We start from the raw sequence: 12,471 nt of genomic DNA, 5'->3' as shown, positions 1-12,471 counted from the left end.
ATCCATACAGGATGTACCAGGAAGAGTAGGATCTCACGGTTTACTAGAAAGGAGAAAGTGGCAAAAGAATGCTAGTAAACACATAAATCAACTGACCTTTAGGTCATCCTTTGCTCTAACTTCTCCATGAACACCTGCAGAAATGTAGACTGCAATTAGGACAATATCTAAAAATATCTTAAAGTACCAAATGGGACTACAGAGGAAGGAGGGGTAGAAGAAAGAATAGAGTATAGGATATAAAGAAAAAACATCACAGTGAAGCTATTTTTAAAACCACACTATGTTGGAATTTGGACTTGTTCAGGTTTTCACATGATTTCAGAGGAAGAAGGATTAAGCATCTTATCTAAGAATGTTACCTAAAACAAAAAAAATATTAGCTAAAGGGCAGGGAAAAATGATTTTAATAACACCTTCCCCTTAACTACCAGTTAAATGGCACTGGAAAATCTTTCTGTTTGGACCTAAAGAGACCCAAGGAATTGGAAATAAATGTACCTTCAACTAGTTCTTTATAAGCCATTTTCGTGTCCAGTGGACAGTCTTGTAAAAGGGCTATCTACAGGGGACTTTGAGGAAGAAGCAAGAGTCCAGTAACTTTATAACAATGAAGGAAAATGAGTGGAAACTAGGTTTACCATCTCCTATGTACATCCCCTATTTTGCTTGTCTGGCAACAAAATTAAGTATTCAGCTTGGGCAACTGTCAAATTAATGAACATCAAAGCAGAAAGCCTGCCTCTCCCTACCCTAGGGATACTGTTTCTAAAACAGCCCTTTAGTTTTTTACCTCCTTACAAGAAAGAATGCATCCAAGTATTTGAATCTACTCTTTCTTATTACTATTGCTATTTCCCTCATCTGCAACCAGAGCAGGTATTTGTTAACACCAAGCACAACAAACTCCTCTCACAGCACCGTTAATCACCCACTCACCTCTAGTAGGAGCTTAATCCTTTAATTAGTTTCAGTGCCAAAAACTCGGATTTCCTGACAACTGCCACAGGATGGGCAACAAGCAGCAGGGGTCAAGGCTTAAAGTTGTTGATTCAATATAATCAAAAGTTTGAAAGAAGTTAGCTAATGCATAGCCAGAAACAGAGGGCCCTAAACAAATGGACCAAAGGAGGCCAAGTGCCTTTGAAAAATTAGGGAACTGAGTTTTAAAGTGTGCTAGCTCAGGATAGAAAATCTTCGTTTGTCCAGACTCTCCTCCTGTCCTCCTTCAGGGCTGGAACACACCACAAGCCACTGTTAGAACTAAAGGAATGAGGACATATGTTTATTGTGGTCAAGCATCCACCTTCAGATGAACAGGTTAGCAAATAAGGCAATCACTGGTAAAAGGCTAAGCCTGGAATTAAACTAAACAGTTTTAGAGGAAGAAGGTAAGGCAGTAAAATTAAGTGTTTCAAAACCTGATTAGTATTGACTTTTTTTAAGTTTATAGTGGGCAAAGCCATTTGTAAATTATATACAGAAAATTTTGAAATTCTGATTTAACAAGCTTTTTAAAAAAGTAAAACAAAAATAATTCTAACCAGCCTTAAGAAGCCTGATCATAGGTCTCTGAATCCTTAGTTCTCTTTCTACCTCCCCTAATTGTTTTCTAATTTCTCCATCTATGGCACTGATTCATCCAGCAAGGATTATCAGATCTCCAGAAGGAAGCATCAAGGCATTTAGACTTCAAAAAATAATGAAAATTGGCTACTTAGCTTTATCACCAAACTCCGATTCCACCAGTCAATATTTCCCTTATTTTTCTTTTAAAAGAAAGAAATCATGTACCTTGCCTTCCAATTTCCTCTACCTTCCCCAATTACCACCAATCAGCAGTCACTTTTGGTTCTCTTTGACATAGGCAAACTAAAAAAAAAAAATAATAACCCTTAAATCTCTATAGTTTGCATTATAACTGAAGTTTTCTTTAAAATGCGTACTCTTTGGTCTGCTCCACCAAGACTCAAATCTGGTGAAACAGACTAGAAATCTTGTTTTTAAGAAGCTGTATATCAGTGGTGCTCAAGAGTGGCTACACATTAAAATCATCTGGGGTGCTTTCAAAAAAAACTCTGCAGGGGTCTCACCCCCAGATATTCACTGGGTATGCAAACGGCCCAACATTGGCATTATTACTAATTTTTAAGCTCTCCTGTGTTGGAGTCCATGGACAAAGTTTGAGAACACGTAAAGTATGCCTTAATAAAGTCCTTCTGAACCTCATTCCACCACCAAAGTAGATGGCATGGAGATACAAATATTCAAGTAATCAGAAAAACCATAGGTGACAATTTAAAAAAAATTTTTTAAATCAATTCCTCTTCATAACGCTCTCAAATCTGGCAAGCTGCCAGAAGTGTGTGTACCTGGTTCCTAACTGAGGAGTCCATCTATCCTGTTGCATGTTTATACATATTAAGTATTCTTGTAGCAATGAACAGCAATACAATTGAAGAAAAAAGCTAGTGTCCTAGACAAAGTCCTCAGAAAGAATTCTGGGGGAAAAAGCAATTCTAACCATGTTAAGGTTTAGAAAGTTCTCAATAAATTAAGAAGTCTGGGCTATAAAGTACATACACTGGAAGTGATGAGAACAGGCTGAAGTAATAATGGTCATATGTCTCAGCTAAATGGTAACTGAACAAATCAAATTGTGGGGAAAAAATATTTAAAAAATTTTTTCACTTTCTAAAAAATTGTAGTTGACATATAAAAACTAAATTTTATAAAACTAAGATAATTCACCCACTTCAATCATAAAAAAGCAAGAAAACAAAAAACCCAACTCACAGTACTCTGATTATGAGTTTAGTTTCCCTATATCATCTTACCACATTTCCAAAAGGAGGGGCACATCTAATTCAGACTCCTTCCCTGTCCCAGGGGAACATACTCAAACTTCTTATTTATGTTTGATATTAAGAACAATATTCTATTAAATGAATAAGTTTACATTTGTTCACAGGTTAGCTTCCAGCCTGCAGCCTGTCAGCATCTTAATAGCCAGCCTCAAATAAACTGAAACAATACACAAATGTGGCAAGAAACGTTTATTAGCATTTGGATCTGGAAGAAAGGGATGGGAGTGCAAGAAACAGACAGACCATGCTACAAAAGTTATTTTGAGTATTCAGAGTAGATTTCTAAAGGAGAGAGAGGGAGGTGAAAGGGGTTCCTGATCCATGGAGAGGAAACAGGCAGGTAAATGCCCCAAAGGACCTTCATTTGGAGAGCTGATTACTCACAACTTAGCTGTTTTCTTCTTGAAAATGACCAGAAGCCAGAAAATTATAAATAGGTTTAAAACAGTCTATCTTAATAAAATGCTAAATATCACTAATGAAACTTCAGAAGTAGAAGCAGGCAGAGTTCAGGAAAGCCACATTCTATTTTGAGACAAGACATTGAGACAACTTGTCCCATTCCTAAACTCAAATTTCTCCACTTGCAAAGAGGTCATACTGCTGGCTGATTTTAGAAGGCTTAAGCCGTTGGTTAAGAAATTCCTTTTGGCTAGATAATGAAAAGGATACTTTACAAAAGGAAATCTTTTTTCTCTTTGATTGCTGGTAATTAATTTATTAAAGTGGTATCTTCTATAGAGAAAAATCCAGAGTTTGATAGGAACCTAAGATTGGTAAAATTTGCATTTGCTCCAGCAAATAGTTGGCTTTAAGGAATCTTAATGGCTTTGAGGAGGTGGGAGAAGGGCAAACTGTGGTGGTGGTGATTAGGGAGCAGAGGGAGGAGGATATTTTCATGGAAGAGGAGGAGGAGGCAACTTCTAGAAAAGCTGTATCCTACCCCTACCCTTAGACTGTAAGTTTTCTCAAAGGCAAGGATCATGTACTCTTGTGGGTAAAATTGCAGCATTTTGAAAATCTCTTGCCTGGCTTTAGGAAGGCAAATTCCCTCAACTTTTGTTTGTCTGGGAATTGTTTAATCCCTCCTTCATGTTTAAATGATAATCGTGCTGGATACAGTATCCTTGGTTCAAGGCCCTTCTGTTTCATTGCATTAAATATGTCATGCCATTTCTTCTGGCCTGTAAGGTTTCTGTTGAGAAGTCTGATAGCCTGATGGGTTTTCCTTTGTAGGTGACCTATTTTCTCTCTCTGGCTGCCTTTAATACTCTGTCCTTGTCTTTGATCTTTGCCATTTTAATTATTATGTGTCCTCCTTGGGTCCCTTGTGTTGGGAGTTCCGTGTGCCTCTGTGGTCTGAGAGGCTATTTCCTCCCCCAGTTTGGGAAAGTTTTCAGCAATTATTTCTTCAAAGACACTTTCTATCCCTTTTTCTCTCTCTTCTTCTTCTGGTACCCCTATAATGCGGATATTGCTCCATTTGGATTGGTCACACAGTTCTCTTAATATTCTTTCATTCCTGGAGATCCTTTTCTCTCTCTCTCTGCCTCAGCTCCTCTGTGTTCCTGTTCTCTGATTTCTATTCCATTAATGGTCTCTTGCATCTCGTCCATTCTGCTTTTACGTCCTTCCAGAGATTGTTTTATTTCTGTATTCTCCCTCCCAACTTTATCTGTTAGCTCTTGCATTTTTCTCTGCAAGTCCATCAGCATGGTTATGACCTATGTTTTGAATTCTTTTTCAGGAAGATTGGTTAGGTCTATTTCCTCAGGTTCCCTCTCAGGGGAGGATGTCTGTGTGATTCTGGTCTGAATCAAATTCTTCTGCCTTTTCATGGCAATGGGCACATGGCATGTATGTCAGCTAGGAGAACAAAATCCCTTCCTGTTCGCTCCTCATGTTCCTCTCCTGGGAGAACGGCAACCCCTAGCGGCTTGTGTTGGGCAGTTGCGGGCAGATGGGGTCTCTGATTCTTGCCCGGGCCGCTGTGGAGCTCCATGCGGTTGCTGTGGGGCGTGGCTGGCCTCAGGCTGCTGCTCTGCTATGGCGGGGCCGCACAGGAGGGGGAATGGGCGGGAGGCTGTTTATCACAGTGAGGGGCCTCCAAGCTGAGCTGCCGCCTTGGGGGTTACGGTGCCGGAGTTCCCTGGGATTCCCAGCTGCTGGGCTGAGTGCATTGGGACACTTCCGTCCAGCTTGAAGCCCCGTCCCTTTAAGACTTTCAAAAGCACTCACTTTTCTTTTGTCCCAGGGGCGCCAGCTGCGGGGACTCGCTTGCAGGTTTTACTGTCCTGTTTCCCTAGTATTCAGCACACCACACACTGTGTGTCTGTGCTCCTGGTGTGGACGGCTGGGGCTGGGTATTCAGCAGTCCTGGGCTCCCTCTCCCTCCCCACTCCAACTCCTCTCCTCCCACCGGGAGCTGGGGTGAGGGGCACTCGGGTCCCGCCGGGCCGGGGCTTGTATCTTACTCCCTTCGCTAGGCGCTGGGTTCTTGCAGATGTAGATGTAGCCTGGCTGTTGCCCTGTATCTTCTGGTCTCTCTTTTAGGAATAGTTGTATTTGTTGTATTTTCAAAAATATGTATGTTTCGGGGAGGAGATTTCAACTGCCCTACTCACACCGCCATCTTGGCTCCTAGCCTCTTGTCTGGCTTTAGTGCATCTCCATATCAACAGGTGTTTCCAATGGGTGTAGAGAAGTAGTCCTTCTCCATATCAATAGGTAATTACATGGGCAAGGGAGAGCTTATCTGGACTGGAGAGGCTGGGTGGAGTTCTCTCTTCTTCTGCAGCCCAGTCAAAAGATATGTGGGATGACTGCTTGTAAAAAATAAATGGGTTTCTCCTACTTTATTTCTTCCTTTGACTGACTTTGTTTTCAAAGGTATTTTGCCCCAGGACGCTCCCCTGGAGTTACATGTGGCGGTAGTTGGCAGGTCCTCTGAACCTGAAATCTGTCTACATGGGTGCGACCCTCAGGCTGCCTCTAGGGATGGTGGGGAGGCCCCAGTGGCTGCAGTGAAAGAGGGTGCAGCTTCACTTGGTAACGCCCTATATGTGGGACTTCCAACTGGGGAGGTCCTACTGAGGAATTGGTCTAGGGTAAAGCACCTACCTCCTAGAGGGGTGGAGCCTTCTGCAGAATTGGGAAAAGGACACCCTGAATGCCCTTATAGCAGCTGACACTGATCTTTTTTCCTTGAGATAGTGGAAAATGTTATCAAGGAGAGAGAGAGAGGGCTATCAAGGAGAGAAAGGGAATTCGGCAGGAGAAAGACACATTTCAGCATTGCTTGGAGGAGCTGAGCGATGACCTATGGGATGCCCTTAAGGAAGAGAGACAGTTATTGAGAAGATGGGTTGCGCTCCTGGAAGATTCCTTAGCAGCAGCGAGGGGGGAGGCAGCAGGAGAGTCTGTGTTGCAGAAGATCTTGGGGGAGGGGGAGGAAAGAGCAGTGCCTTCAGCCCAGGAGATGGCAGACGAGATGTCAGAAGAGGATGAGGGGATGGGGCCTAGGGCTGATCTGTTGCTGAGGCCACCGCCCAAGACACCAGCCTCTCCTATATTAAAGGCCTGCCCAGTTGTAATTAAGAAAGTAAAAACACAACCATCACTGGCTCCTCAGGGGGAGGAGCCGCCCCCTCCCCAGGTTGTGGAGCACTCCATGCTCTGCCCCATACCCAGGATTAGTTGGTGGACATAAGCGTCTGGTATCGACAGAAGCCACTGGAATCTCTGCCTACATGGCTTTTCTGTCTCTGGGATATAGAGGTGGAAAACATTGTTATGTCGATTCTGAAATGAGTAGACTGGCTTCCCTGATGACTCACCCTTCCTCCAGCAGCAGTTGCAAAGTGCCTGTCACACCTCAGGGAATCGGGAACTTCTGGATTGGTTGACAGCAGCCATCAGGGCAGTTTGACCTAATCAGGGTGATTTACCATACTTACCCACTAGCTGGAAAACCTATGTAGAGCTCAGCAGGTTTTACAGGAGCTGGACATGAAAAATATCATCTATTAATATGGACCCCTAGGGCCCTGATGAGTTGTTCATCATAGGAATGAGAAATGTGGAGCTCCATACAGCTCTCCCACCTCTCGTTGGGTCCCTAGTGACTCTTCTTGCTCCCCACATAGGGGATTCCATATGTGAGGCTACTTGTACTTTAGCAGATCTGGGGAAGGTTGAAGTAGTAAGAGTATGGAAGGAAGTATGGGCCATGACTGAAAAGAGAGGTGTAAAGGGCCCCATGAAGGTCTTGAGGACCCATATATATGGGTTGACTTGATAAAGGCTTGGGTAGTGAAAGAAAAAATTAATGGGCACCCCAATAGGATCTTGTTAGAACTGTGGCACCAATTAAAGCCAGAACAACAGTTCTAGCTGCTGAGGTCCAGGACATGGAAGCTGGAGGCAAAGCCCCATGTCTGACCTGTGTCCCTGCAAGACTTCCTGGGGTACATTACCCAGGCTCTGCCTGGGCTCTCACCCCCATAGGACAACGTGACTGAGGGGAGGGTCAAGGCCCCCACCTTGGGGGATGTGGTGGGAACCAAAGGCCACGTGCAGAATTAGCAATTCATTGGTTCCCTGTGAATGTACAATGTGTCCTTGTGCTGGTGGACACAGGAGCTTCATGTTCTCTGATTCATGGCAACACTGAATGTTTTCCTGGGACCCCTGCTATAATAGATGGCTATGTGGGGTAAGGCAATTAGATGGAAAAAAGCCCAAATCCCATTGGGGATAGGGTATACCCCCAAAGAAGTATACTGTGCACATTTCTTCCATCCCAGAATATATTTTTGGGGTAGATATCCTGCAGGGCCTGTGGTTAAAGACCACTGCAAGTGAGTTCAGGACTGAGGGTATGTGTGGTAAAGGCAGTTCTGAGGGGACATGCTAAGCACCCACCTGTAGCTCTGCCTGAAATTTTACCTTGGTGAGTGACAAATACTAAGCAGTATAAATTGCCTGGGGGGCACAAGCAGATTAGAGAAACTCTACAGTAGTTGGAGAAGGTGGGCATCATAAAGCCCACTCATAGTCCTTTTAATTCCCCAGTGTGTCCAGTGAAAAAGTCACACAGCTTCTGGCATATGACCGTGGACTACAGGGAATTGAACAAAGTCACACCCCCTTCACATGCCGCTGTACCCTCTAGAGCAGCCCTTATGGACACCCTCAATCATGAACTAGGGACCTATCATTACGTTGTGGACTTTGTTAATGCTTTCTTCTCTATTGACATAGCACAGGAAATCCGGGAACAGTCTGCCTTCACATGGGAAGGCCGGGAGTGGACATTCACGGTCCCTCCACAGGGATACCTCCACAGTCCTACCATTTGGCATGGACTTGTAGTCCAGGACTTGGCCACATGGAAGAAACCACAAACAGTGCAGGTATTTCACTACATTGATGATATTATGCTCATGTCTGATTCTCCTTCAGATTTAGAAGAGGTGGTTCCTAGACTGCTGCAACATCTACAGGAGAAAGGGTGGGCTGTGAACAGCACCAAGGTTCAGGGACCTGGTTTGTATGTAAAATTCTTGGGGGATGTCTGGTTGAGTAAAACTAAAGTTATTCCTGAAGCAGTCATAGACAAGGTCCAGGCTTTCCCTACTCTTACCACTTGCAATATTATAAGAGTTTTTGGGTCTTTTGGGCTACTGGAGAGTGTTTATCCCACACTTGGCACAAATTCTGAAGCCCTTATACCAGTTGGTACAAAAGGGCATCAGGTGGGACTGGGATGAGACATGTGCAGCTGCTTTTACTGCTGCTAAGCGAGCAGTCAAGGCTGTGCAGGCCTGGAGTGTAATGGGCTCATAAAGGCCCTGTGAGCTAGATGTTCATGTAACCAAAGATAGTTATGGATGGGGGTCTTTGGCAGTGGCTTGAATGGAGACACCAACCCATTGGATTCTGGTCATGACTATGGAAAGGAGAAGAGATCTGATACACCTTGATAGGGAAGCAACTGGCTGCTATGTACCATGCCTTGCTGGCTATGGAGCCCATCACAAGAACAACTCCGACCAATGTAATAACCACCTATCCCATTATGGGGATGCGAGACTGGACCCGAAGGCCACGGAGTGGTGTGGCACAGACACCTACACTGGCCAAATGGGGTGCATATTTACAGCAGCGTAGCGCCCTCTCTACGAGCCCTTAAGTAGAGAACTCCAACACTTACTGGGGTCAGTGACATATACCAGTGGAAAGCAGAAAGAAATTGTTTTTGAGCCATGGGTAGCAGAGTCCTTACCAGGAGGGAAAAGCCCCTATACCTGAAGATGCTTGGTATACAGACGGCTCCAGTTGTGGGCAGCCCCCAAGTGGAGGGCTGTGGCTTTCCGTCCTAAGACTGAGACAGGATGGAGAGGGGAAGAGCAGCCAGTGGGCTGAGTTGCAGGCAGTATGACTCATGATCACCCAGGTTAAAGTTGTCTGCACTGACAACTGGGCCATCTATTGGGGCTTGACCCTGTGGCTACCAACATGGTACCATGCCAACTGGACGGCTGGTCACCGGCCCCTTTGTGGGCAAGAGTTGTGGCAAGATCTATGGGCCTCTGGTCAGACTAAGACTATTACTGTATGTCATGTGACTGGCCATGTGCCTTTGGCATCCCCAGGGAATGATGAAGCAGACACATTGGCCCAGGTGAGCTGGCTAGAAGGAAAGCCTGCCTCTGATGTAGCCTAATGGTTACATCAGCGTTTGCTGCATGAGGAGTAAAAGACAATGTGGGCTGTAGCCCGTTGAGGGGAGCCTGCCACTGACCTTTGAATAAGTCAGCAGAGCCTCAAAGGAGTGCCTTGTGTGCTCTAAGAAAGACTTACACCGAGTCTCGCAGCAACACGGGACAAGAGTAAAGGGGCCAATATTCCTTGTCAGGTGGCAGATAGACTATATTTGGCCTTTGCCCATATCAGAAGGATTATTGGTATGCCATGGCTGGTGTGGACATAGCTACTGGCCTGTTGGTTGCTTTTCCTGCATGTCATGCAGATCAGCAAACCACCATGAGGGGCCTACAGCATCTCTTTGCAGCCTATGGCTGGCTGCAGGTGATTGAAAGCAATCAAGGCACCAACTTTACTGGACAGGCGTTACAAGAATGGGTGCAGCAATTAGGAGTAAAGCAGAAGTTTCAGGTACCATATAACCCTACCGGAGCAGGCATGATAGAGAGATACAACATTACCTCTGGTTATAATGTCCCAGTTTTCTCACCCAGGGGCCATTGTAGAAGATAGGGAATGTGTAGACTGTCAGGCAAGATTTCTGGAGGGTGTGGGTAAAATTGCAGTATTTCCAGAATCTCTCACCTGGCCTTAGTGCATCTCCATATCAGTAGGTGTTTCCAAGGGGTGGAGAGAAGTCCTCCATCTCCATATCAATAGGTAATTACATGGGTGAGCCAGGGCTTCTCTGGACTGGAAAGGTTGGGTAGAGCTCCCTCTTCTTCTGCAGCCAGATCAAGAGAGACGCGGGACTACCACTTGTAAGAAATAAACAGGTTTCTCCCACTTCATTTCTCCCTTTGACTGATTTTGGTTTTAAAGGTATTTTGCCCTGGGATTTTCCCCCCAGAGTTACTATGTTCATCTCTGCACTCCTCATCAGCATACCCACCACAAGATACAGAGAGATGGTTGATAAATGTTTAAGAAATGTGGAATCGAGTATTTTTTAATGGTGTCCTAGGTAGTACATTACCAGAAAGGAGGAATCTAGCCTCTCAGAATCAGATGCACTGTTAAACTGCATTGTGGCCAAGAATAAAGCTGTGTTCACCAGAAAACTTTTTTGATTTTTATTTAGATGAATTTATAATATTGAAATAAACAAATTATGTAAAAGCAGATAAATAATAAAGAAAAAAGTGGAACCCAACCATTCTGGGCTCAGAAGTATAAGGTTTAGAGAGAGGGCTGCCCAGGCTTGGCTCAAGGAAAAGACCACCTGCCACACCTAACAAGTGGAGGTAAAAGCTGTCCACCCCCTGGGTAGAAGTAGGAAATCCTTTATGATCACCCAACTAAGACTTCGTTGTCTTTAATAACAGTTCAGTCCGGACAGCATGGGAATCCTGGAGTACTTTCTTTTAAAGAAGTTCCTCAGTTCTCCTAAATTAGTTTTTGATAGTTCCTGGGATTCTCCAGGTGATCACTTAACACCTCATTAACAAGTCTGTTACAGGAATTATTCAAATGATCCAAACCTTATTTTAATTAAGCCTCAATCTGCTCAACGCATTCTTTTTTCTCTTATACTAACAGTTACGCAAATGAGCCCAGCTCCTTTCAAAACTAAGAAATAGAAAAAATGCAGTTTTCACCATAGAAAATTATTTGTCATCATTTTAAAATTTACCTAGTGAAATGCACATATCTAGTTAATTTTGTTTCATGATTTGGCCATTTCACTCAACACAACATACTATCAACTTACCCATTTTCTAATATTTCTGAATCGTGTGTATTCATTCATTCAGCAAATTTATCAAAAGGCTACTAAGATGTCAAACACTAAGGTGGGTGCTACACATATTATTAACTACACCTTGGAAAGAAATAAAATACATGAAAATATAGCTCTGGAAAATGGAAAAGTATAATTTTTGTTGCTTTGGTCGGACATTTTACCATGATTAATAAATAGATCTTACAGCTAAATTTCTATTACCAGATGTGGACCTGTAAGAAGTAAAAGCTAGAATTTCAAATGCCTAGTGCATTTGCCAGAATCTCCTCGGTCTCATTTTTCTGCTCACCAGCCCATCCTAACTCAGTATGCCCACTTGAGGTACAAGCACGCTGGCAGCACGAATCCCATCGATGACTACCATATTTTGGTTCTACGGGTAAAATTGCAGTATTTCCAGAATCTCTCGCCTGGCCTTAGTACATCTCCATATCAACAGGTATTTCCAAGGGGTGGAGAAAAGCAGCCATCTCCATATCAATACGTAATTACAAGGGCAAGCCAGGGCATATATGGATGGAAGAGGTTGGGTGGGGTCTCTTCTTCTGCAGCCAGGTTGCTGGAGACATGGGAGAGCAGAAGTGGACGACTGCTTGTAGGCAATAAATGGGTTTCTCCCACTTTATTTCTCTCTTTGACTGATTTTGGCTTCAAAGGTAATTTGCCCCATGCTGGGAACAGATTTTCTCCCCAGAGTTAGAGGTTCCTAGGTCAGATGCCTTTCAACATCTACTCATCAATCAGTCACATACTCCTCCCTTTTTGGAAAAAGATAGGAATTGAAGGGGAAATGTCAAAAAGGTTGGGAGGGAAAGGAGTGCTCACAAAGTAGGGTAGGGAGTGGACCTCAACCTCCCTTGCATGCTGCAACATTTCTGAAGGCTCTACATGCTCATCACCAAAGAGCAGCATATCTTCCCACAGAAGAGATGAAAACATTTATTAATAATCAACCACATATTATTTGTGTATTTTTTAAGCCTTTCAATCTTATTTTAAGCAGGATTTATTTCCTGTAAGCTATTAATATCCTCTGGAATCTAATAATAAGGTTTTAATCATAAAAGTAACATATTTACATGGTAAAAAAAT

General features: G+C 43.7%; 1 protein-coding gene across 3 annotated transcripts in view; it reads right to left on the bottom strand.

Annotated features, from left to right (window-relative positions):
- SPTLC2 (serine palmitoyltransferase long chain base subunit 2) overlaps positions 1-12,471 on the bottom strand; it is a 120,846-nt gene that overhangs the window by 28,615 nt on the left and 79,760 nt on the right. The window contains exons 10-12 of one of the 3 annotated variants that reach the window (XR_005030429.2): positions 10,221-10,359; positions 6,704-6,869; positions 97-134 (exon numbers count right to left, since the gene is read on the bottom strand). The exons of the other annotated variants lie outside the window; for them this stretch is intronic. The gene's annotated coding sequence lies outside the window, so the exon portion shown is untranslated. The remainder of the gene's footprint in view (positions 1-96; positions 135-6,703; positions 6,870-10,220; positions 10,360-12,471) is intronic. 3 annotated transcript variants of the gene reach the window in all.

This window comes from Manis pentadactyla, chromosome 11 (genome assembly GCF_030020395.1).
Source record: "Manis pentadactyla isolate mManPen7 chromosome 11, mManPen7.hap1, whole genome shotgun sequence".
NCBI classification, from domain to species: domain Eukaryota; kingdom Metazoa; phylum Chordata; class Mammalia; order Pholidota; family Manidae; genus Manis; species Manis pentadactyla.
This window is presented reverse-complemented; position numbering and strand designations above follow the sequence as displayed.